This window comes from Schistocerca serialis, chromosome 11 (genome assembly GCF_023864345.2).
Source record: "Schistocerca serialis cubense isolate TAMUIC-IGC-003099 chromosome 11, iqSchSeri2.2, whole genome shotgun sequence".
Classification (NCBI taxonomy): Eukaryota; Metazoa; Arthropoda; class Insecta; order Orthoptera; family Acrididae; genus Schistocerca; species Schistocerca serialis.
The window spans coordinates 108,421,291-108,448,673 of NC_064648.1; the positions used below are offsets into that span (position 1 = coordinate 108,421,291).

Genomic DNA, 27,383 nt, shown 5'->3' on the forward strand with positions numbered 1-27,383 from the left:
CACTATCTTGGAATTGGGGTGGGAACCCTATCAGTGTGTCTGTGATGTCACAGGCCTAACAGTGCTTGCGCCATCAGCTGACATTATTTCCTACATCTTGGATTACGTCACAGGATGGACGACAGAGCCCTCTCGTGGTGGTACTGTGTACTAAGTCAGTTGGGCTCTGGACCTCATGGCAAACACCCACACTGGATGGCGTTAGTGGCTCAAATTGTTTAAATAAAGACTGGTGCACGATTTCAACAGCTGATGATTAACATGCATTTTTGCAGAGTCTTTTAGTGGTTTGCATGTCTGTAGGCCGTGTGGCGCGACCCCAAGCATGTCAGATCGTGTGTTCTGTATCACTGTGTTAAATATACTCCATACCTAAATAAATTGTTCCAAAATAAATAAAGTACACTCCTTCCTTATTCTCTCCAACAGCCCAGTGCAGGCTGAGTCCTTTTCTCACCAATCTCTAGGAAGAGGTGGCGGTTGGGTGACTTAGGTTAGTGGAGGTAGCCCAAATGACCTTTCTTTCCTTGCATTTTCTTAGGTGTGATGCATTAGCCTGTTGGAATTTGAACTTCCCGCCATTTTTCTGGGAGAGGGGAGGGGGTTAGCTTAGAGGAGGTAGCCCAATTGACCTTCTTCCAGGCAAAATTCAAACTTCCCACCCACCAAAATCCGCCATCCTGGATGATGTCACAGCCGCCATCTTGGATGACGTCATGCGCTGTTGAGAAGTATACATGACGCCATCTTGGATGACGTTATCACCGCCATCTTGGGTATGTCTGGCAACAATGCGAAGTCGAACTGTACTGGTTTTGCCCCAATACTCACGTCACCCACCTGTATTAACGTTAGTTCTTTGCACCAGTCCGCTACATTACGTAATTACTGGAAACAATTTGCTATCAGCCTCTATGGTGCTGTGTTCAACCAGTGCAAACTGCGCCATACTCAAATTACTGCCATATGAGCTGATCATTTAGAATGTACCTTCTCTTGCGACCTCACACTGAATTCACTTCTGTGCCTGCACTGCACAAGTACTTTCCGTGCTTAATTGCAACGTCACATTGGTAGCAGTTCATACACCACATCATGCTCACACCATCTGCAGCCATCTTGCCAGCTCACCTTCAAATAAAGAGAATTAGAGATCCACCTAAAATCATTCCTTCCCCACACACCTGCATGCTCCTCTTACAAAACAAACTACCATCTCTCAGAGAGTTATACTCAATCGCATGAGACATGGAGCTAATAGTGGATATATAAAGCAATTTTCCAAAGTGCACTTTTGCGTCTCTGTAGGCGTTTCGGAGGAAGACCACATGGAACACTCATTTCCCTGTCTGCTGTGATACAATTAGACTTGGCGTCCCCGTGCGTGCATGTGTGACTAAAGTGGCAGACTGCATTCTGAACAAGCGCTTCTGTGGCCCTCATGTGGCGGCGTTACAGACGGAAGCTCCTTAACATTCTCTATGAGGAAGCAGCGACGCCAGAAGGCAGTACCGATTTGCTGAGTGACCTGCAGAACGTTGGTGAATGCTGCAGGCTCAGTCTGTTGACGGTGAAAGTACATAAATGTAATATACTGTGCATACACAGGAAAAGAAATCCACTACTGCAGAACTATACCGGTGACTACAAATTACTGGAAACTGCAAGTTAGGAGTAACTATCCAGAGCGACCCTATGTCAGATGACCAAATGAACCAATTACTACGAAACTGGGGGAGATAATTATGTGTTTTGGGCCACTAAATCCAGATTTCGTGCTCGATGCCTTGTAGGAGGTCGGCTTCATAACGAAAAATCCAGAAAGCCTCAAAATTTTCAGATTATTTCTCAGATTTTCGTTTATTTCACAAAGACTATGCGTTTCTCAAAGTTGAAAACCCTACACAAAGTTAAAGTGAACAAACTCTTCTACAAAATGCAGGAATCAGGCGTGATTTACTGACGACGAGCGGCGACGGCGCTACAGCGTGCTGAGAAACGGCGACTTCCCAAAATTCGGAACGCTCCTAACGCCTTTCATCTGTTCCACACTGCTGTTACGGCACTTTGCAACGGTATGGCAGTCTTCAGCAGAGGGAAAACAGCCCAGAACCCCATCTGCGTTCTTCGCATCATCAAACACTACGGCATTCACGGCAGACATCTGGTGTCGAAACGGACGCCATACATTTTGAAACGTATTGTATTTATTTAAACTCGTGCTTTTAAGTGTGTGGTCGGTATCTGAGAAATTGCTAAAATTTATTTCGATATCGAAGTACGTAAATCTCAGTCCAGTGCGACAGAACTGAGTAACAAATAAATTTTGAACGCGAGTAGGCGAAGCACACGCTACACGATGCGAAATCCAGGGTATCCAGCTCATCAACCAATTCGCCTGCGAGAGAGCAGGTCGTTTTCAATGTAATTTATACATGCGATGTGTCTGCAAAACAGATACCTCTGTTTAAAATATTGGTCCTGAATGTTGTTAATCTTTATCTTTAGACTTGTAAACAATAACTGCACCAGAACTGCTATCGTAATTATACTATGCATGAACTTAAAATATAACGCATCTCACTTTGTGTCAAAACTGCTTGAAAATTCACAAGGTAACGCCTTTCTGAAATAATTTACTGATTTGAAAAAATTGAAATTATATGATACTTTCACAGATGCGTTTTGGTGTGTGTGGCAGAGGATACTTTGAGTACGACAGCTGTTTCGGCCTTTTCCTGTTGCAGTCGCGGTGTGAATCACCGCCAGCAAGCCACCGTGCGACCTCCGTTCTCCATAATTATCTCTGTAGCAGAACTGACCTCCGTTCTCCTTAATTTTCACTTTCACGCTGCTTCTCGCGGGACGTGCGTAGCAGGTAGCGATATACTGGTTGAGTCAGGTGTAGAGAAACTGAAATAGAGCTGAATATTCTTCAAGTCACTGCTGTACTCTCATCAAAATGTATGAAATCGAGTGAAAAATTTCACGTCGACAAGAATGAACACTTTTGATCTGTTTTTGCTTAATGCACCGGTTCCCGTTAAGATTAGCAGAAGAGCTTAATACGTCTTTCAAACACTGATTGTAAAATTGCATTGTGCTCCTTTTCCTAAAAGCTCCATCACAGCAGTAGCAGACAGGGTCCTTTCGGACACTAGACTTTCTGTAACTCAGCCACCAACCAAGAACCGAGGTGAAATTTTGCCATTTGTGTTGACATGCTTCCGAGATATCAGTGATTTCGGAATGGAGCATTGTAGAATATTAAGTAAGTAAAAGCCCATCTCAGGTTAGTCCTCAGTGACGATGCGAGAAATATCTTTGGACTACTCGTCTATTAAGATCTCTGTCTGGTTTTTCATCCTTTGGCAACAGACTGACGTGGGACCGCCATTGGTCCCAGAATCCACGAACTCGTGACGCGTCTGTTACCACCGATCCAGCGCCGTCACGCATCCACCACGCTATGATCTAGAGAACTTGGCCTTCAGTTGTTTCCACTGTGTCCACGTGGTGTTAGTTAAGTGCAGGAGCGTCTACGGAAAGGTGTCAGAAGTAACCTCCACTATATTATTATCCACTTCCCTTTCCGCAGCCAGTTCCCTCGTGTTGTAAAACAGTCAGTACGTGACAGGCACTCAACAACTTGTAGTTTGTGTTTGAGCGTAAACAACAGGTTTACACACGAAATGCACAAGTTAATTTAGGAATAGGGAACAATGAGTAGGTATACAGTTAATGAAAATCGTCGTAGCCATAAAGAACACAAAAACTAAGAATAAAGACAAAAGACAGAAATAGTTTAGTTGAATAGGCAGTTTTAAAATGCAGCCAGAGGCACAAGTTGAGTTGCTTTTCCTTATACATGAAGATAAACCTGCTTGGAGTGTAAGTGGCATCTACAGTAAAAGTCGAGCAGGATAAAAAAATCAAAACAAGATGCAAGTAAACTACACGGCGGTTGCAATTAAGGTTTCTGCTGCTTGGGAGGGCCGCGACGAGAAAGGAAAGCAGCGACCGCAGGACAACGACACTCTGCGAAAACATTTGTCAGGACAGGTGGAAGAGAAATATGAGAAAGTCCAAAGGGATTCTGGTCGCACGTGGAGTACACCAGCTGCAAGACACGGTCCGTACCTCCTCTGTGCAGTGTCAACCGTGGTGTTACCGACGACGGTGACAATAAAGCGGAGACATTAGAGACAGTTTCCCGAAATCCCTTCAGCAAAGAAGAGCAAGTAAATATTCCTGAATCCGAGTCTACAACACTTGACACCCTGACTAATTCAGAAGTAGATATTCTCGGTGTGGCGAAGCAGCTTAAATCCGTCAATAAAGGCAGGTCCTCCGATCCAGACAGCACGCCAGTCAGGTTCCTTTGGAGAGTGTGCTGATGTAACAGCTCCTCACTTAACAGTCACATACAAGCGCTCGCTCTACGGATGATACGCAGCAAAAAATACTTAAACACAAACACTCCGTGCCTCTACACGAGCAGAAATTCTTGTGCGGAGTGGAGGATAGCGTCAAGCAAATGTGATCTGAGTTGGTGTATGGAGTTCATTCCAGTGTCTACATTTGCTTTTCTTCACTCAAGGTCTATTCGTCTGACTAGCTCACCCCTTGCACTATCATTGCTGACATACAGTGTAAGTCATTCCACATCCTACTATTACATTCATGAAGGTTTTGTTGCTTGCAGACGGTTATTAATCGCCGATAACAAACTCCCTAAGGGAATAAGTCTACTGTGAATGCGTTGAGAGAATCCTCAACTACGCAGAAAGTTGTCTAAAAGAAGGCAAATCCATGTATGTAGCAAATACTGAATACTACTAAATTGGTAATATTTACTAAATATGCTCTTCCAAGCTGAATAACCATTGGGCGGTGTCGTTCTTACAGACGATGTGAGACTCCTGTTTGACGCACCCTTGCAAACGTTCTGTTTGACTTTTAATGGTTGCAGAACAGACGCAGAACGCACGCTCCCCTCTCCTTCAAACCCACCCAGAAGAGAGCACACAACGATACAGCCTACTCCTCCGCTTTAAATGAGGCATAACTTGTTACATTCGTCTCTGTACCGTGACGTATGCTATTCTGTAGCCGCGTGAGCTTCCGTTTACATTGCTGTCACGGCGTTAATATGTTTAGTACTTTACCAGAGCACTATGCCATATCAAGGCATTTTATTCATTAACTAGCGGACCCGACAGATGTTGTCCTGCATCATATTTCAAGCGATTAGGATATTAAACAAAATATGAAATGCAACACAAATAATATAATAATTTCATTATTCTTTATTTTGAAGTAACATCAATCCTTCTACAAACAATTCGTTATAATCAATAATGTTTCTTTAATTTTATCTTAATGCGAGTTGATGAACAATATTTTTAGTCAATTCCTGAGCAGTACAAATGAATAAACGTGACGGTTTTCCAACGCGAGAACACGCTACATATAATTGGCCACGTGAAAAGACCGGATTTTCTAGATCCAACCCACAAATCGACATTGTTCGACCTTGTGACTTATTAATAGACATGACAAATGCCAAGCGAATTGGAAATGGCAGACGCCTGAATGGAATGGGTGAGTCTCAAGGGATCATTGGGATTTGTGGCAGGAGAACAACTTCACTTTCAAATCTGCCGTTCAAAATTGTAGCTTCAAGAACAATGCCCGTAAATTTTTTTATGACTAATCTTGTACTGTGGCATAGCTTAGGTGCATGTAAATTCCGAAGCAAAATGGTACGTGAGCCAATTTTTAATCGCAGGTTATGTGGTGGCATTCCTGGTAAATCCAGCGAATTAAAAAATTCAACAGAATAGTTGACTGCTTCGTCAGGATCCGTAACAGTGTCGATCGATTTGAACAATATCTGTTGTATTTTGAAGTTAATAGCGTCAACATCGATATTTTTTGCGGCTAAAATAGTTCGTTCACGAAGCCACGCATGATTAACATAATTAGCTTGTAAATCTGGAAATATGCTTTCAATCAAAGCATCTTTCGTATTTACCATGTTCCAGAAATCGTCTGGCAATTTGATGCATTGTGTGTCTCCATGCAGTGGTATTGTTCAATTTCCAATGTTGTGCAATTGCTCGGAGAATGATAGTGCCAATGGATCGTTTTGCAGTTGAACACGTATCTTTGTGTTAAGTCGTAATGTACTGACATTTCGCATTGGTAAGATTGTTTTACACATGCGTTAATTTCATCCGCATATGTAGCGCGTGGAATGACCGGCAATGTCTGTCTAAAATCACCGGACAGCAGCCGTAAGGCACCACCGAAAAGCGTGGTGTTATTATTCAGATCTTTCATCATTCTATTGAGAGCTTCAAGTGAATGCTTGTGGGCCATAGTACATTCATCCCAGATAATCATTTTGCATTTTTGCAAAACTTTAGCCATAATGGAATGCTTCTTTAGGTTGCACACTGCATCTGGATTTATTTGAATGTTCAACGGCAACTTGAGTGCTGAATGTGCAGTCCTCCGCCATCAAGCAAAGTGGCTGCAATACCTGATGAAGCAACTGCTAATGCAATATGATTTTGTGATCGAATGCGCGCTAGTATTAGTCAGATGAGAAACGTTTTTCCAGTGCCACATGGTACGTCCAAGAAAAAGAATCCAACTTTTTCTGCTGCAATTGACAAATTAATTCCATCGTATACATTCTTTTGTTCATCAGTGAGTAGTTGCTCATTATTATCAACGAAAGTAGTTAAAGAGACCGTATCGAACTGTTGCTCGCGCTGAATCTCGCTGTTAATGATGTCTGTTGCTGGGCGGTTAGGTGAGGGCATAACAAAATGAATGAGTGCCATATTCGAAATCAGAATGCAAATATCTTCAATCTCTATTAGCGCTGCGTTATATATTTCCGGAGAAAAATCGATAATGGTATCTCGATTAGCGATCCGAATGCGATGCAGAATGTCGTCGCTTATGGAATCTTTATATTTGTCCCAGAGGACAGAAGCCTGAGATGGGAAACATGGCGTCGATAATACGGCGAATAATTGGCGAATTGGATGAGGAGAGGAAGTCAGTGCTGCATCTACAAGTGTAATATCCCAGTGGTTGTCATCTTCCAGCAAATGTAATTCGCCACAAGCATCACGATATGTGTCATACTAAATGCCGTTGACTGTTCGCAAGTATTGGAAGGACGTCGGACCAAGAACATTAACCAACAACAAACGCAAGAACAAACATTCGCGTTGCTTTGAATGGACTGTGTGTAATCGGCCGATGTATTTCCCATAAATATGCCGTTGTATCCTTCAACCGGAAAATCTCGCTTCTATGGTTGACTGTTTGTTCCGTGTGGAATATCGTGGCACATCAGTATACATTAATGTCTCTGCGAATTGACCGGGAATACCTGGTCGGTTGCAGAGTTCGAAAAACTCAGTTAATGTGGTTTTTGGGGCGATTGCTGCACGATGTAGACCAGTCTCTTCCGTGAAATAAACACGCTGTCCATTTTCGAGGTGCACGGCCAAATGTATAACAGCGGGGTCTCTTTCGTGTATCGGAAAACCCAAAATACGTCAAACTGCTTCATTGCTGCTGATGTATCGGCCCATTTGATACCGCGTGTAAGTAGGCAGTTTATGTTTTCTTATTGGCGACGTTACGTAGCGCTCTGTATGAAAATCACTGGCTGTGCAGTGCGCAGTCTGTGGCTAGTTTGCATTGTTGTCTGCCATTGTAGTGTTGTGCAGCTGGATGTGAACAGCGCGTAGCGTTGCGCAGTTGGAGGTGAGCCGCCAGCAGTGGTGGATGTGGGGAGAGAGATGGCGCAGTTTTGAAATTTGTAATACTGGATGGCATGAACTGCTATATATATTATGATTATTAAGGTAAATACATTGTTTGTTCTCTATTAAAATCTTTCATTTGCTAACTATGCCTATCAGTAGTTAGTGCCTTTTGTAGTTTGCATCTTTTATTTAGCTGGCAGTAGTGGCGCTCACTGTATTGCAGTAGCTTGAGTAACGAAAATTTTTGGTGAGGTAAGTGATTTGTGAAAGGTATAGGTTAATGTTAGTCAGGGCCATTGCTTTGTAGGGATTATTGAAAGTCAGATTGCGTTGCGCTCAAAAATATTGTGTGTCAGGTTAAGCACAGTCTCGTATAGAATTCTTCAAAAGGGGACGTTTCATATGTCGACCCTTAGCCGAGGATACCTCACTGGAATCTTCTGATTTTTTCTTGTAGTTTGTGTAATTATTGTAAATTTTGTTTATTGCTAGCGTGTAATTATAGAGAGAATTTCCATTGTAGTTGTAGTTTTTCATTGTTGTACAGTAAAACAGTTGTGGCATGCATGTAGATTTGCACCAAGTATTTCGCAGCTGCGCTTGCAATTAAGTAGACATTATTTCCATTGCTATGTTATTTTATTTTTCTCTTCAAATTGTGCTTTTCTGGGTTATCGTGTGAAATATTGTGACAATTATGGCGTGTGAAAAACGTAATACTAGGCTCCAAAGTAAACTGAGAAATGACAGTGAAGACGAAAGCAGTGTGTTAGCGCCGCAGAGTAATGAATTAACTAATGTTCAAAGTAGTAATTTGGTAATTGCGCATAGGGAAATGGAGCGGGTTGCAAATAATGGCGTACACTGTGAAACAATTAGTGAACAGGGAAGGATTATCGATCGATCGGTCGGCAACAGCTCGCCTCAGGAATCCGAAATGACAGAACACAATATTGCAAATACTGTAGGCTTAGGTTTTGGGTCCTCACCATTTTCTCAAATGAGTCGAGACACATTTTCTGCTTGTCAAAATGTGAATGTTGCCGGTGAAAATGCACTGCCAAAAAGCATAGAGAAACAGATTCCAGACACTAATACATTATTATTGCAATTAATGCAACAAATGGAACAAAATCAGAGACAAATGGGACAAAGGCTTCAAAAGTTAGACACAATGGAACAACACCAGAGACAAACACAGCAACAGTTAGACACAATGGAACAAAATCAGAGTCAAACGCAGCAAAAGCTGCAAAAGTTAGACACAATGGAACAAAATCTTCAAAAGTTAGACACAATGGAACAACACCAGAGACAAACACAGCAACAGTTAGACACAATGGAACAAAATCTTCAAAAGTTAGACACAATGGAACAACACCAGAGACAAACACAGCAACAGCTTCAAAAGTTAGACTCATTGGAACAAACTCTTGAACAAACACGTGAAGATTTAACTACTGAGTTACATAACATTGAATGGAAATGTAAAAAAGCCTGTAATGACGTAAAAACACAAATTTGTGAGCATTTCCAACCTATTTTTTCGCGTCATGAAAATGCATTACAGAATCACGAAGCAGCCGTAAAAGAACTGCAAACTATTGTTCATGAAAATCACGACACCTTGCAAGCTAAAATTGACTCAGTTGCATCTTCCGATTCGGTTACGCAACTTGCAAAAACTCAAGAAAACTTAAAACACACAGTAGATACGATTTCAACACAAATGGACACTCTGAAACTTGGTTCAGAAAAACACACTGAGGTAATAAGTACACTATCGGAGAAAGTAGCCAAACTTTCGGATCAGTTCACAAACTTATCTGCAAAGGTAGATGATGATCTGAATGACCCAAGACCTGTAGCCATCACTGACACAGAAGAATATGAACAAACTAAGAAATTCAAACAAAATCAGAATCAAATTAATACGCAATGCAAAAGAGAAATCCGGGAAGTGCAAGATCAGTTGGCACATGTAATACAAAAATTTCATATTTCAGAGGACACTCGCGCCACAACATGGGAAGAGGAACTTGGAAATACGGAAAAGCCACAAAATAATAACACAGGGCACATCGGAAATTATGAAAGAAATTGGCAAGGTGCACCGAATTTTGAGATGGAACCGCCGACACGACGTAACAATGACCGATATGCTACTCGCCGACACGATGATTTTGACCATAAGCTGTTCATTACTACACGTAAATTCAAAACATTTAAGAATTCTGGCAACGACATTCATCCACAAGCGTGGCTCCATCAATTCTCTCATTGTTTTCCTCCCAACTGGTCACTGGAGCACAGGTTAGAATTTATGCGCGGCTACTTGGAGAATGAACCAGCTGTAAGAACGCGATTGGTCATTCACGATTGCCACAATGAAGGAGATTTTTATCATGCCTTCGTCTCAGCATATTGGTCTCAAGCTACACAAGACCGAGTAAAACATAGCATCATAATGATGAAACACTTTGAACAATCTGAATTTTCCAGTCTTGTGAAATATTTTGAAGACATGTTGCACATGAATCAGTACCTGTCAAACCCATACAGCCCCTCAGAACTCATCCGCATTTGCTTACTCATATTGCCTGAACATTTACGACATATTATTTTAGCAGGACGTTGCAAAGACGACATTGAAGCTTTTCAGGGACTGTTACAAGAACTGGAAATTGACACTGACAATCAAAGAACGCGAAAACAGGAGCACTACAATTACAGGTCACATCTGTCACAATTCCGCCATGAAAGAAATAATAACTGGACACGACAAGGCTATTGTCACAACACATATCGTGACCAAAACAGACACCACCCGTATGACAACCGTTGGCAGAGTGGTAATAATTACAGGGAAAGATCACCTCTCCGTGGTAGTGACTATCACAGAGACAATCAGAGAAACAGGCATTTTGTGAACCAAAATAATTATTATCAAGGGAGACAGAATAACTTTAGACGCAACGGTCCAGCGCGCAGCTACGATTCAGGAAGAAATTCTCCACCACGTGACCGACAAGAAAGAAACTATGGAATCTACCGACATGACGACAGACGATATGATCGTAATGACAAACCAGAATTGCATCAGAACTGGCGGGATTCAAACAGAGCAGGGCCCTCTCAAGGAAGTGAATTTGTAGAAGTTAGGTCTCCAAATCCCAATAACGATGCACGCCAACAAAGAGGCAGACAATGACTCACACCGCAGGCAGCCACGTGCGCCGGCTGGCTCAGAGAAAAATTACATAGACGCTAACCTTGAGAAAAATTTTAGCATTCTTTACCGATGTACCATATACCACATGATAATTCCACTGAAGCTGAAACTCTGCGTACTAGGAAGAGTGAAGGTTTACACCACATTTCACATGTAAAACAGTTTATTGAAAGATAATCTGCTTTTTAACTTTGTCTTTGCCATAAAAATTTTCACTTCACATTTCTAGTATGCTTTTTCAGGCTTAAGAAACTGTTAACATTCAACAATGTTTCAAGTTAAATATCCAGTCAAGAACCAAGAGAATTTATTTAAACAGAAATTACGAATGCATTGTTATTGTGAACAGACGACACAGTGTTGATGTTGTTTGTACATTCTTGCTTGTTAGTTGCACGATCGCGTAACGACTATAAGGCTGACATACTTAGAACATTTACCAGTACTTCTAATGAGATTTTAATGCAACATTTTGGTTTACTTGAAAATACATTCTGGATTTAAAGTACTTTCAGTGAGATACCAGATGACACAGTGGTTAGTTTATGTGACACCTACACGCTCATCACAACAATAAGCGCTGATGTTATATGAGGAATTTGATTATGCTACATATTTATTAAGATGAAATATTGAAGAAGTGTCGATGAATATGTATATGTGTAGTAAGGTAAGGAATAAGGAGTAGTGGTTAGGGACTCTGATTTATGAAAAGAATGTTGGAAACCAAGAATCGTACTTTAAGAGTTATGAAATGTGTGTAAATGTGTGAATGTATCACAATGCCAGCAAAAATTTTTTGGACACTGCTATATTCATAAGATTTTGCTTCTACACATTTGCAACGCAAATTCTCGACCCGTGAAATTTTGTATATGAGACTGTCACTGTAGCACAAACTGCTGTCGTAAATATTTCCGTAAGAAAGTTAAGTGACCACCTGCACGTAATGCGTCGTGGGCACCCAGCTGTGTCAGTCGCCTGGAGAACAAGTCATTAGGGTATGCCTTTTCAGAGGCACAGGTAGAAAAAAAAGGGAGGCCATTATCCTCGCTATTGACATTGCTTTGTAGAAAGCATTGCAAATACGACACGCTCATTACTTGGAAACATTCTTACATCTGCACACCTGATTATGACAAGTATCTTTCTATGAGAGTTGAGAGATTTTTTTACTACTTTATGAAATGCCATATGGCTAATGAATGATGTTTCATGCCTTCCTTTGTAGATATTTTCATTTTTTTAATATTTAGTTTCTAGCTGCACTGCAGCATTGGTTAAAATAGAATTTTATAGATGTACTAATATAAATATTTTCTGTCTACAGATCCAGTAAATACTAATTTTGTAATACATTTCCCAAAAATGGGGGAGCACAATGACATTTCCCTTCACAGGAACTGCATACATAATTTTCTTTTCAACTACTTGGTAATTTTTTTGGTAGAGTAAGTTTTTGTGATGCATCACTCTAGTGTTAAGATGTGACATAGGTATTAAACATGGACATTTTTACTGTAATATTTTTTCTGCTTGAGCTATGTCATGTTTAGATATAAGTTATTTCATTTCTGCTGCTGTTTGCGAGGCATAGTGTTACTGAATTTGACTTTTTGTTGCTCTTCTAAGCCAGTTTACTACTGATTTATTTTTCTTGTTTGCTGCACATTGCCTTACATTAGTTGTAATATTGCAATTGCTTTGCTAATTTCTATAATGCTGCTTGCTTCGCAAATCTGCATTTTTTTTCATTGCTGTTTGCAATAATTGTTTTGTGCTGCTGCATTGCCTCGTCCCTTAGTTTAGCATCTGAGCTCAGTAGATTTAAGTTAGCTTAAGAGGGGTAGACTATATAAGAAACTGACTATGAAGAATAGGTAAAGAATGCATTGCGAAGTTATATGAAAAAGATTTGGGCCGAAATGAGTATTGTACAATCAGAAATAATTATTTTGAAAGAAATATGAATAGAATACAGGAAGGAGGTATAGATAGGACTTTTTGGGAATAATGATGAATGAAGGGAGATCTCGAAGAAGCAAAGAAAGTTTTGTTTGCAAATACTGCAATAAAACAAAACCTGTCCTTTCCTTGTGTTATCCCACTATGTGTTTATGTACCCTTCTTTATTTGTCTTTTTCCTGTCTTTATGTGTTTAGCTGATGAGAGCTATGTTGTAGAATTTTTCTGATAATATGTTATTTTCTTTGTAAAGACGTTTAGACATTATTAATTCTGTTTTGTTTTAATGCTCATGTGTGAAGTTGATGTTTCAAAAGTTATTCTGATCTTTTATGTATGTACTCATGTCATAATTCCTGTAACACTGATGTATATGTTATTTCTATTCTTTTGTAAAGCCTGTATTACTACAAATGTTATCTGTATTGTTATGTTTTTAATGATGTATTTTGTACCTTTGTAATTGTATTCTCATGTTATAATATTGTAATTGATACCAGTTCACCAAATTAAGTAACTAGTAAGCATTCATTTCACTGCACACATTTCTGTTCGTCATAGTAATGCACAATATGTGAGAAGTTGGGACCGTTAGTGTTTGCACGTGTGTTACTAATTCAGAAGGGACTGGATAACAGCATTGCTGGTTCTAAGGACAATTGCAAAAACTTTGTGAGTGTACAAGTGGTGGTTTATGGACTTGCTATATTCTCAGCAAGACTCTTCGATGGTGATTGTGCACCTGCACAGTCGCAACAGATGGCTGCCAGCTATCTCTACAAGGACTGAAGTGGGTCTGCACCTTTGATGACCCACCAATACCATTATTTCTACAAGGACTGCAGTGGGTCTGCACCTCTGGTGGCCCACCAATACCGTAATCTCTACCAGGACTACAGTGGGTCTACTCTGTGATGACCTACCTACCAATATTCTTCAAAACTTCGACTGACTCTGCTGTGGGTTTGCTCTGTTGTGGCCCATTACCTGTCTGCATGTCAAGAGTCAGCACTGTCTTTCCGTTGGAAGGACAACACTACTTCCTCAAGACTGCATGGAATTCTACTACTTCTGTGTGCAATTTCTTTTACTAATGAGACTTTGTGAAAAAAAACTGTAATTCCTATTATGATGAATGATCAGGACTATCTTTATGGACTGTGAGAAAATTTTAGCTTTTGACCAACATTGTATCAATAAGTGTGTGCATTTGATTTCTTTGTTATTGTAATTATGAAAAATTTTTTCAAATCTCTAATGGCAACTGCCCAAAACAATTTGTAAAATTTTTTGTGGGGAGCATAGGGGCTACATAAGTAGGCTGTTTATGTTTTCTTATTGGCAATGTTACGTAGCGCTCTGTATGAAAATCACTGGCTGTGCTGTGTGCAGTCTGTGGCTAGTTTGCATTGTTGTCTGCCATTGTAGTGTTGGGCAGCTGGATTTGAACAGCGCGTAGCGTTGCGCAGTTGGAGGTGAGCCGCCAGCAGTGGTGGATGTGGGGAGAGAGATGGCGGAGTTTTGAAATTTGTAATACTGGATGGCATGAACTGCTATATATATTATGATTATTAAGGTAAATACATTGTTTGTTCCCTATTAAAATCTTTCATTTGCTAACTATGCCTATCAGTAGTTAGTGCCTTCTGTAGTTTGAATCTTTTATTTAGCTGGCAGTAGTGGCGCTCGCTGTATTGCAGTAGCTTGAGTAACGAAGATTTTTGGTGAGGTAAGTGATTTGTGAAAGGTATAGGTTAATGTTAGTCAGGGCCATTGTTTTGTAGGGATTATTGAAAGTCAGATTGCGTTGCGCTCAAAATTATTGTGTGTCAGGTTAAGCACAGTCTCGTATACAATTCTTCAAAAGGGGACGTTTCACGTGTTATTTCATCGTTTTCGTTAACATTGTGAACAGCAAATGCAGCCACATCACTGCCCTTATGGACATACTTGCATATATATTTTATGGACTTGACCGAACTGCAGAGATCAATGTTCATGTGTGCTTTGTAGATTTTACACAGCAATGGTGAATAAGGAACCATCCAGTGGTTGTCAATGTCAACTGTTGTACCGTTTGACATGCGTAATTGATGTGACTGACCACCATGGCCAGTGTCTCTACGACAATACAATGGATAACCTTCGATATTTGTGACTGTATCATTTATACAATTTTTTGGAAAACGTTTCGTACATTTTCCATTGTCCATGCACGGCGCCATCATGTTCATAGCACCGCATGGACCATGGATCAGGTCAGCGGTAACAATCTCATACAATTCTTGATCGATATTCCGATCCTGAATTTCTGCTGAGATAATTTTATCAATTTCTTCAGACTGTATTTTGTCGACCAACCAAATCAAAATATGCGCGTGTGGCAAACCTCGTTTTTGCCATTCAACAGAATACAGGCAGCAATGTGTTTTGCCAAATACAGAGGAATATATAATCAAGATTTCAACTTTTGTCTGAAGACATGTGCAGTGATATCGTGCCGATCAATTGCAGTTTGTTTGGCAATAACGCAATTTTAATTTCATCCCATTTTGGATTACCGGTACACGCAAACGTAATGAACAAATCTGGTCGTCCGTACGCGCGCACAAAAGTCATGGCGTCTTGAATATATTCTTGCATATGACGTGGGGTACCAATATATAATGATGGAAGAATATATGAAGTACCGATGTCGTTGATATTAGTTATTCCATCTATGTTACCAACAATAGCATCACGCAAATGAATGTATTCCTCAGCTCGAAGTTTCGCTTGATTATGCCTGATGTATCGTAATCGCTCGCTTTCAATTTTCGCATACATATCAGCGATATATTGTTGAAACAGCTGGCGGCATCGGAGAATATTATTGTCTTCATTGGCACGAATCATCAACCGATATGCGTAGAAGTTCATAGCGCTCACTTTCTTGCTTGTTTCTGCACCTCCAAAGTAAAAATATAATTAAGACAAAAAGAAATTAATCGTGCATAAAAATAAAATATTAGGTAATGGCGTGTGTAGACTCTACCTGTTACTGGATTTCTTTGTTTGACATTTAAATGTGCTATCTCTGCGTTGGATTCGTATATCTCGACGTTAAAATGCGTCGCCAACCGTAAAAACTGCAACTTCATTAATGGTCGGTGCATTATATTGGCCCGCTTGCTGCCCAGATGGTACTTTGCCTGATTTGGTGACGGTCGTATAGTTGTCGTTTTGCAGTCTGCTTGAAACGGTACTGAACAACTGGACCAACTGGTTGTGATTCTGTAAAAACGGTTCTAAAATACTCACAGTTTCTCGCTCCTCCATCTGCTCGATATGGTTGCACTGGCAGCGTGCGGCCCGTCTTTGTCTCAATGCATTAGCTCGAAGGCGTTCGTTGCGTTGCTCTCGATTTTGATTAGCACGTCTGATTGCAGCCTGGTTTCTTAATTTTCATTGTCCGTCAATCGATCTTCTGCCGATCTATTTAACCGACTAATTGTGAATTCCGAGTCCGTCGACCAATATTTCCTCCTCGTCCACAAAGACGTGGCATTCTTTTATGTACGTAACCTATATGTGAATATAGTACACTTAATATTCACTGAAATACGACACCTGGAATAGCCAAAGACACCATACAAATAAATTAAAATGTCAAAACAACGGAACACACATAATATAATACACTTAAATTGAAATGTCGAAATATAAACGAAATCCTAGGCATGTAACTTAAATCTGAATATAATACGCGCAATATTGCACGCAAAAATGCAACGCCACCTACCGTGCTGATTTAAGAATGTAAATTTTCCAGGTCCCCACTTGAATGCATAGACAAAAATTCATTCAAGTCGATCCAGCCGTTTAGTTGCAGTATAGATAAATAACCTAGATACCGACTGCAGCGCCATATGCCGTGCTGATTTGTGAATCTAAACCATCCAGGGCGCCACCCAAACGCATACAGAAAAATTCATTCAAATCGTTTAGGAGGAGTTCCGCGACATACGCACGTACAATTGAATTATACAGGGTGTCCCAGCTATCTTGTCCACGCAGAATATCTCTGGAACAATAACAGCTATTGGAAAACGACTTTCACCGGTATCAATGTAGGGCTGGGGCCCATGAATGTACATATTTGGAAACATTCTAAAACGAAAGCATATGTGTTTTTCAACACAAACTTATGTTTTTTTAAATGGACCTCCTATATTTTTTCTTCAGCAATCCATAGCATGACAAAGCACATACACGATGGCGTTGATTGCATCGCCATATTCCCATTACATCCCGAGATATTGAGACGCGAAGTTGACGCTTGAAACACCCGACATGCGCTGCTAGCGCACGTCCTGAGGCTCAGGCGTGAACCCCACGCTGCCCGTAATCGCGATGTGATTGACATGCGTAATGTGGTACTTGCAAAACGAAGGGACATGCAGCAGATCCACACACGACGAGGCTTACTGGAGTACGATACGAAATCGGCAGGAAAATACTGTTCCCGCCCGGGATCGAACCGGGGACCTTCTGCGTGTGAAGCAGACGTGATAACCGCTACACTACGGAAACGACGGACACGCGCAGTCCATCCTTGTGCACTCGAACACGCCTCAGCCTTTCTCTCGTCATTTATCACACCTCCATACTTATCAAGAGGTCCGAAACGAATAATACGGTCTGCTGCCATCCTGCATTAACGTCGTACATTCCAGCAGGTATTTATCCCATAGGCTAGGGGTGATGCGGTTCTGCAACATATCTGTGTACCGCAACGTTAGTCACAAATTTAACTTCGCTTATCGTTAATCCGTTACTATAAAGGTAATGCCGTTCAACGTTAAAACATTACTTTACTGTAGATCTAGCGCAAGTGACAGTTAATCATTCACTCGTAATAGTAAAATTCATGTTGATGGTTTTAGTGAAACGAGCAAGTGGACTAAAAGTTTTACCGTTGTTTAGGTAAAAATGTTTTGATTTGGGAAGTTCAGGTAGGACATAGAAGATGAATGTAAACATGTTCAACCAATTAGTTTTATTACCACATAATTATCAATGTTATGTTTACCTAATGCGTTAAATGACAAATTGTTGCAAACAAATGTTTCTTAACATCACTGGCGAAAATGGCCCTTTGTAGAAACTTCCACTGTGATACCAGCACAACATACTAAACATAGCGTTCACATCTCATGCTCAAAGTGATGCCCATTGGCTTGCATACATAGGGTCACTCTGTGGATGAACGATGCCCTACTTCGTGCTACTGTTTCCTCTTTGATGGCTGTACAAGCATCAATAATGCGTTGCTTCATGTCCTCTGGTGTTGTTGGTTCATGTTGGTAAACAGCATCCTTCACTGCACCCAGAAAAAAATTATCCAGCGGTGTAAGATCCGGAGATTGGGCAGGCCACCTAACTGGGCCACCTCGTCCAATCCACCTACCAGGGAACTTACGGTTCAGAAGCCGTCGTGCTCGTAAGGCGTTATGTGCAGGGCATCCGTCATGCTGATACCACATGACCATTCTCCGGTTCAGAGGTACGGTGTCCAAGAGAACGGGAAGATTGTGTCGTATAAATCTGGAGTATTGTCTGCCATTTTGGATGCCATTTATAAAGAAAGGTCCGATAATGGTATCTCCAATAATCCCACACCAAACATTTACTTTCCACGGACGTTGATGCTCTACCTGACGGAGCCATTTTGGATTGTCTGTGGACCAATAATGCATATTCCTCATATTGACAATTCCTTTGTTGGAGAATGATGTCTCGTCGGTAAAGAGAACATCGGCAAAAAAAAATTGGATTAGTCAGAAGTTTTTGCTGAGCCCACCGACAAAATGTTACCCTATTGCGGAAGTCATTTCCATGAAGATCCTGGTGTAAATGAACATGGTAAGGATGAAATTTATGACGTTTAAGAATACGCTGTGCACTTGATTTCGACACACCAACTTTACCTTCAATTTGACGTGTGCTGATTTGAGGATTCACAGCTATGGCAGCGAGCACAGCAACTTCAGCACGTTCATCTGTGCGCGTTCTAGGACGATGTCGAGGTCTTGGATTTAAGCTTCCCGTTTCACGTAGACGAGATGTGAGACGACCAAACATCCGGCGCAGAGGCGATGGCTTGTCAGGGAATCGTCTTCTGTATAGTCGTTCTGCCTGAACAGCATTTCGTCCACCTACAACAGGGTACATACAGGTATGTAGAGTAGGGTAGAAAACAGACATACACTCCTGGAAATTGAAATAAGAACACCGTGAATTTATTGTCCCAGGAAGGGGAAACTTTATTGACACATTCCTGGGGTCAGATACATCACATGATCACACTGACAGAGCCACAGGCACATAGACACAGGCAACAGAGCATGCACAATGTCGGCACTAGTACAGTGTATATCCACCTTTCGCAGCAATGCAGGCTGCTATTCTCCCATGGAGACGATCGTAGAGATGCTGGATGTAGTCCTGTGGAACGGCTTGCCATGTCATTTCCACCTGGCGCCTCAGTTGGACCAGCGTTCGTGCTGGACGTGCAGACCGCGTGAGACGACGCTTCATCCAGTCCCAAACATGCTCAATGGGGGACAGATCCGGAGATCTTGCTGGCCAGGGTAGTTGACTTACACCTTCTAGAGCACGTTGGGTGGCACGGGATACATGCGGACGTGCATTGTCCTGTTGGAACAGCAAGTTCCCTTGCCGGTTTAGGAATGGTAGAACGATGGGTTCGATGACGGTTTGGATGTACCGTGCACTATTCAGTGTCCCCTCAACGATCACCAGTGGTGTACGGCCAGTGTAGGAGATCGCTCCCCACACCATGATGTTGGGTGTTGGCCCTGTGTGCCTCGGTCGTATGCAGTCCTGACTGTGGCGCTCACCTGCACGGCGCCAAACACGCATACGACCATCATTGGCACCAAGGCAGAAGCGACTCTCATCGCTGAAGACGACACGTCTCCATTCGTCCCTCCATTCACGCCTGTCGCGACACCACTGGAGGCGGGTTGCACGATGTTGGGCCGTGAGGGGAAGACGGCCTAACGGTGTGCGGGACCGTAGCCCAGCTTCATGGAGACGGTTGCGAATGGTCCTCGCCGATACCCCAGGAGCAACAGTGTCCCTAATTTGCTGGGAAGTGGCTGTGCGGTCCCCTACGGCACTGCGTAGGATCCTACGGTCTTGGCGTGCATCCGTGCGTCGCTGCGGTCCGGTCCCAGGTCGACGGGCACGTGCACCTTCCGCCGACCACTGGCGACAACATCGATGTACTGTGGAGACCTCACGCCCCACGTGTTGAGCAATTCGGCGGTACGTCCACCCGGCCTCCCGCATGCCCACTATACGCCCTCGCTCAAAGTCCGTCAACTGCAGATACGGTTCACGTCCACGCTGTCGTGGCATGCTACCAGTGTTAAAGACTGCGATGGAGCTCCGTATGCCACGGCAAACTGGCTGACACTGACGGCGGCGGTGCACAAATGCTGCGCAGCTAGCGCCATTCGACGGCCAACACCGCGGTTCCTGGTGTGTCCGCTGTGCCGTGCGTGTGATCATTGCTTGTACAGCCCTCTCGCAGTGTCCGGAGCAAGTATGGTGGGTCTGACACACCAGTGTCAATGTGTTCTTTTTTCCATTTCCAGGAGTGTATATCTGATTGATGTGTAGTCATCATATTGTTATTGTAGTTACGATATTGTTTATTTTTGTGGAAACCATTACTTAAAAAATGCCGCCAGTACTTATGGGGCAACAAAATTAATACACAAATTTGCAAGAATATAAAATTCGTAATATAATAACGAAAAAGTGCAACACCAAAAATAATTAATGCAGAGTAATGAAATTTCGGGAACCGATTACTCTAGGGAACATATTTTAGTGATTAACGTTCCAAGATCACAGTTTAGTATAAGTCCAAGATAAGCCATTCGAAATGTGCAATGCTGGTACTTTAATAACCGGTGTAACCGCAGAAACGTTGAATGCAAGCATGCAGATGTGCATGCATTGTGTTGTGCAGGTGCCGGATGTCAATTCGTGGAATGTAATTCCGTGCCTGTTGCATTTGGTCAGTCAGTGTAGGAGAGGTTAATGGTGGTTGTGGATGACGCTGGAGTCGTGGTCCCATGGTGTCACATATGTGCTCGACTGGAGACGCATCTGGTGGTCGAGAAGGCCAAGGTAACTCGTCAGCACACTGTAGAGCATGTTGGGGCACGACAGCGGTATGTGGGCGAGCGTTATTCTGCTGGAAAACACCACCTGGGACGCTGTCCGTCCACGCAGCACAACAGAACAGATCACCAGGCTCAGGTACAAATTTGCAGCCAGGGAGCGTGGGATGACCACGAGACTGCTCCTGCTGTCACACCGAGTCTCACCCCGGACCGTAACTCCAGGTGTAGCTCCAGTGTGTCCAGCACGCAGACAGGTTGGTTGCAGGTCCTCAACTGGCACCCTTCCAACCACACACGGCACGGAGCTGTCGTCTCAAAACAATACAGACCTCCACCCTTCACTCCAATGAGCTCTCGCTTCACACCGGTGAAGTCGCAAATGGCGGTGGTTTCTTGTTCAGTGGGATGCACGCCAGAGGGTGTCTGGCTCGGAGCTGTCCTCGAAGCAACCGCTTTGTAACAGTTGGTTGTGTCACAGTGGTGCCAACTGCTGCTCAGACTGCTGCTGCAGATGCAGTACGGTGCGCCTCAGCCACACGCTGAACACGTCGGCCTTCCCTCTCAGCAGTGACACGTGGCCATCTGGAGTCCTGCCTTCTGGCAGCCGTACATTCTCGTGAGCACCGCTGCCAGCAGTCATGTACAGAGCCTAAAGTGCTGCCGAGTCTTCGTGCAATATTGCCGAAGGAACAACCAGGTTCTCATAGTCCTGTTACAGGTTCACATGGCTCTGAGCACTATGGGACTTAACTGGTAATGTCATCAGTCCCCTAGAACTTAGATCTACTTAAACCTAACTAACCTAAGGACATCACACACACCCACGCCGAGGCAGGATTCGAACCTGCGACCGTAGCGATCACGCGATTCCAGACTGTAGCGTCTAGAACCGCCCGGCCACCCCGGCCGGCCCTATTACAGTACCTGGTTCAAATTAAGTGATCTCTCGATAATGCCTCGGCGATGTCTTAAAGACATTCGTCAGTAACATCAACTCACCGCTTCCAGTTCCAAAGGTAATTATTGCTCATGACCGTTATAGCACGTGTTTATAAAGTCTACATTACTTGCATCCTCATAGTGGCGCCACTAGCGGGGCCAAATTTCAACAGACGTCGTCTTTCGGATGTAGAAACATGCCTACCACCTTCGGTGTATCATGCACAACTCCTTCTTGGTGCTGCAACTTTTTTTCTGTCAGTGTACATTGATATTTACGTGAATAGTATAAAATGTTAGTCTGGTCACAGCTGTGTTCTGACGTATTGGTGACACAGGGGGAGGAGTATATCGTTTTGTCGCTATGGTTGGCACCACAGCTCGCGTTACTGAGTGATTAATTTATAATCTTGTCCGATGGTTCTGTCTTTTATCTGGGCCTTGCCGCAGGTTGGCGTAATGCGTGGAACAGGGGAAACGTAGGGATGTCAGCTGCAAGGCTGTCTTTGGGCTGTCTTACTGCGCTTTACAGCCTGTCACGAAATCTAAATTCTTAAGTAAATAAAATTCATTTTAGGCGACCACATCAATGCAGCAGGTTAGACATTGTCTACAGCAGGGAAGCCAGAGAACTATTATATAGCCGCTGTCCTATGAAATTATCGTCGCGAAAATGCCTTCTGTCGTCACTCCACAAAACACTACAGATGAGAGCTGGGTGTGCATAGTAGAGATGGGCAAACTCGTTAATCCCTGGCAATTTTGTTCACTGGTGGGCGCTCTTGTTTGGGAGCCGTTCATTTTTACTCGTTCACTGTTCATTTGTACATGGTCTATGGTTCTTAAGGAAAGCTGAAAATTAGCAGCATAAGTGACTGAAGGATGGATGGCGCCAGGAGGGGAGGCGGGGGGGGGGGGGGCACTTGCCTTCCCCTCGGGGTACAGACTTGTAGAAGTAGCATCTCTCCTTTAGCAAACTGTTACGTTATGTGCCTGATCGCAGAGAAATAATGTAAGGAAGCGCACGAAAAACCGGCTGCGAATATAGACTGCTCGTTAATTATGCACGATTTGTTGACCGCCACGAACAGAACAGATAAACATATAATAATTAGGCAGTAAAGAAAAACGAAATAAGCTAATGCAAACAACAACTTCGAAGCAATAGATGACAGTTGGTGAACGACAATGAGCAGTCTAGTACGTGGGACCGATGTTTCGTCCACAACGCTGTACCACAGAAATAATATTTTAGAAGTTATGATATTCTCTTTAGAAAATGTGAGACCAGCACTCGATTATGGAGCTCGGACTTCATTCGATCTGCCTCCCACAACAATGAAAATCCTGCTTTATCTTGGATCAAAAGGGACGGAAAGTGGCCACTCGTGTGTACCGGTATTCTGCTGTATATCGCAAGAATGAAGGAAGCTGGTATGCGCTTTTGTCACCTGAATAGATGTGTGTGTTACATACTACGTAATTTTTATGTAATTTATGTAATTATAAAATACATTTTAATTACTGTTGGTGCACGCTGAATAGAATACGAAAATAACCAGGAGTCCAGATATCAATGAAGCTTTGAAACAGATCTAGAATGGGCGTGCACAGCGAACTATACGAACAATTCGACACTAAACTAAGTAGGAGCAGTCGGTGGTGTAAATGCGACGAGCGGCCATCCGAAGAAGGACGAGTCCTGCCGAGCGAGAACCAGACCGAATGGGGCCGAGGCTGGAACGAGACCGGCCGACGTGCCGTTGGGGGAACGAGGCCGACCGTGTCCCGTTCCCGGGAACTATAAGTAGAAAGCCGCGACCGAAGTGAACTATGAAAGACCGTTCCTTAGAATTCCTTCCTCGCTCCTTCCGTTTATGTTGGTTCCTTTCTGCCCGTTTGTTCGTCAACGACCCAGCTCCAGTCAGTGCATAGCGTGGAGCGAAAGGATCAGCTGTGCTCCCCTTTACGGATAGACAGTGGGGGTGTAATCGCCACCTCCATCAGTATACGATACAGCTACTTGTCCACATTGCGACATTCAGCATCCTTGGACATTGAGATACGTGTATTCGTGAGACTGCCAACGAAAATTTCCCACACGTGTTTTTGCGAATGGACAACTCGATTTACATATTTCTCTTATTTTTGCGATTCTAAACATGGTTTAACCCCGCTAGTCCCAATGCGATCAATATGACCCTATAATATATATATATATATATATATATATATATATATATATATATATATATATACACTCCTGGAAATGGAAAAAAGAACACATTGACACCGGTGTGTCAGACCCACCATACTTGCTCCGGACACTGCGAGAGGGCTGTACAAGCAATGATCACACGCACGGCACAGCGGACACACCAGGAACCGCGGTGTTGGCCGTCGAATGGCGCTAGCTGCGCAGCATTTGTGCACCGCCGCCGTCAGTGTCAGCCAGTTTGCCGTGGCATACGGAGCTCCATCGCAGTCTTTAACACTGGTAGCATGCCGCGACAGCGTGGGCGTGAACCGTATGTGCAGTTGACGGACTTTGAGCGAGGGCCTATAGTGGGCATGCGGGAGGCCGGGTGGACGTACCGCCGAATTGCTCAACACGTGGGGCGTGAGGTCTCCACAGTACATCGATGTTGTCGCCAGTGGTCGGCGGAAGGTGCACGTGCCCGTCGACCTGGGACCGGACCGCAGCGACGCACGGATGCACGCCAAGACCGTAGGATCCTACGCAGTGCCGTAGGGGACCGCACCGCCACTTCCCAGCAAATTAGGGACGCTGTTGCTCCTGCGGTATCGGCGAGAACCATTCGCAACCGTCTCCATGAAGCTGGGCTACCGTCCCGCACACCGTTAGGCCGTCTTCCGCTCACGCCCCAACATGGTGCAGCCCGCCTCCAGTGGTGTCGCGACAGGCGTGAATGGAGGGACGAATGGAGACGTGTCGTCTTCAGCGATGAGAGTCTCTTCTGCCTTGGTGCCAATGATGGTCGTATGCGTGTTTGGCGCCGTGCAGGTGAGCGCCACAATCAGGACTGCATACGACCGAGGCACACAGGGCCAACACCCGGCATCATGGTGTGGGGAGCGATCTCCTACACTGGCCGTACACCACTGGTGATCGTCGAGGGGACACTGAATAGTGCACGGTACATCCAAACCGTCATCGAACCCATCGTTCTACCATTCCTAGACCGGCAAGGGAACTTGCTGTTCCAACAGGACAATGCACGTCCGCATGTATCCCGTGCCACCCAACGTGCTCTAGAAGGTGTAAGTCAACTACCCTGGCCAGCAAGATCTCCGGATCTGTCCCCCATTGAGCATGTTTGGGACTGGATGAAGCGTCGTCTCACGCGGTCTGCACGTCCAGCACGAACGCTGGTCCAACTGAGGCGCCAGGTGGAAATGGCATGGCAAGCCGTTCCACAGGACTACATCCAGCATCTCTACGATCGTCTCCATGGGAGAATAGCAGCCTGCATTGCTGCGAAAGGTGGATATACACTGTACTAGTGCCGACATTGTGCATGCTCTGTTGCCTGTGTCTATGTGCCTGTGGTTCTGTCAGTGTGATCATGTGATGTATCTGACCCCAGGAATGTGTCAATAAAATTTCCCCTTCCTGGGACAATGAATTCACGGTGTTCTTATTCCAATTTCCAGGAGTATATATATATATATATATATATATATATATATATATATATATATACTCCGAGCGGTTCTAGGCGCTTCGCTTCAGTCTGGGAGCGCGCGACCGCTACGGTCAGAGGTTCGAATCCTGCCTCGGGCATGGGTGTGTGTGATGTCCTTAGGTTACTTACGTTTAAATAGTTCTAAGTTCTATGGAACTGATGACCTCAGATGTTAAGCCCCATAGTGCTCAGAGCCATTTGAACCATTTGAACGAAACTCTTGCAGCAGTGAAAACATTATTTCGCATTTGTTTGTGTACCCATTGTTAGGGTTTATTCCATCAAGTGCGCTTCCTAGTAGCGCTGGGGTCAAAATTATACCATAAGAATATTGGAAAATCATTTGTCCCTATCTTACAAAGCTACTTTTTGCACAAATTAAGTGACGTTCTCTCTCCAAGTCAATTACATTTTGTGATGTTTTGTTGAATATGACATTGTTAATACATTAAAATTTATTCATGGCGTTTTTCACCGAATACCACTGGGATCAATGTGACCCAAATAAAATTTCTGCTACTTTCTTGAACTTAATGTTTATGAAAATAGAACCATTGCCGCTATCCTGGAGAAGTATAATGTATGGGTTTATATTAGTTCATTAAAATACTGCCAATATATCAGGTAAAACAGTTAAATGATAGAATGGCATTATTGGCCAGGGTGTCCCATGCGGGTTGCTGCCGATGATGAGGATGAAATGATGTTGAGAGAAACACAACACAACAGCCAGCCCCCATGCGGAGAAAATCTCCGACCCAGCCGGGAATCGAACCCGGGCCCAGTGCATGGGAGGCAAGCACGTTACCACCCAGCTACCCAGAAAATTACTTGATGTCTGTATGACTGCAGCGGGACTGAGTAGGACAAAAATATCCTTTTAGTAGGAGCGTTAAGAGAAAATATGCTGACGGAAAACAATTCACAACACTAAACAATAATTAATGAAGTGTAATGAAATTTCGAAAAGATATTTATCTAGGTAACGTAGTTAAGTGATTAACATTGTAAGATCACAGATTAATGTAGAAGCGAGATAAGCTACTGTAAATGTGAGAGACTGGTACATTAATAACTGGTGCAACCGTCAGAATGTTGACGTCAAGTACGCAGACGTGCATGCATTGTATTGTACATGTGGCAGATGTCTGGTTGTGGGATGGAGTACCATATCCGTTGCACTTGGTCGGTCAACTGAGGGACGGGTAATGCTGTTTGTAGATGACACTAGAGGCGTCGTCCGATAATGTCACTCATGTGCTCGATCAGAGACACATCTGGTGATCAGGAGGCCAAAGTAACATGTCGACACTCTGTAGACCGGGTTAGGTTACAACAGTGGTATTTAGGTGGGTGTTATCATGTTGGAAAATGTAATGATCTTCATGAATGGCAGCACAACAGATCGAATCACCAGACTGACTTACAATTTTGCAGTCAGGGTGCGTGGGATAACCACGGGAGTGCTCCTGCTCTTATACAAAATCGGACTCCAGGCCACAGTTGCAGGTGTAGGTCCAGCCTGTCTAGCACCCAGACAGGT

General features: G+C 43.4%; 1 non-coding gene across 1 annotated transcript; it reads right to left on the reverse strand.

Moving 5' to 3' along the window:
* Positions 1-17,492: 17,492 nt before the first annotated feature.
* Positions 17,493-17,565, reverse strand: Trnav-cac (transfer RNA valine (anticodon CAC)). The gene has a single exon. It is a non-coding gene; the product is annotated as a tRNA-Val (tRNA).
* Between the last annotated feature and the right edge of the window lie 9,818 nt (positions 17,566-27,383).